Here is a 440-nt window from a genome sequence, read left to right as displayed (position 1 = left end):
TTAGAGACCATAATCTCCCGGCTAGCTGAAGAAAGTCCCTCTGAGTCAGAACTGACTGGACAGCACCAAACGACAGCAACATTACAGACGTACGTTTTAGGTCCTGTTTTATCTACAGCGTCTCATGGACATTTCTGTAAGTGGTTGAAGTCTCTTCAAACTTTTTCTATTGTTTGGATCCTATCCTATCCTGTCCTATGAAGGGCCACAATCCAGTGTGGTCCTTCTTTCACAGCTTCCCTTTTAAAATTGCTGCGGTGAGCACTTCACGCCGACCACTTGACCTCCGTGGAGTTCATCAGGACGTACTCTCAGCGTGTGAGATAACCGAGCCCAAAGGAAATACGGCGAAGAGATTGGAGATGGAGGGATGAGTCTTCTCCCCAGGGTTGCCAGAGTGCCTCACAGATGGGGTTCATTGCCTGGCCTAGTGAAGACTA

Source organism: Echinops telfairi, unplaced genomic scaffold, assembly GCF_000313985.2.
Source record: "Echinops telfairi isolate 266 unplaced genomic scaffold, ASM31398v2 ScPeMD7_7420;HRSCAF=8458, whole genome shotgun sequence".
Classification (NCBI taxonomy): Eukaryota; Metazoa; Chordata; class Mammalia; order Afrosoricida; family Tenrecidae; genus Echinops; species Echinops telfairi.
Note: the sequence above shows the minus strand (reverse complement) of the source record.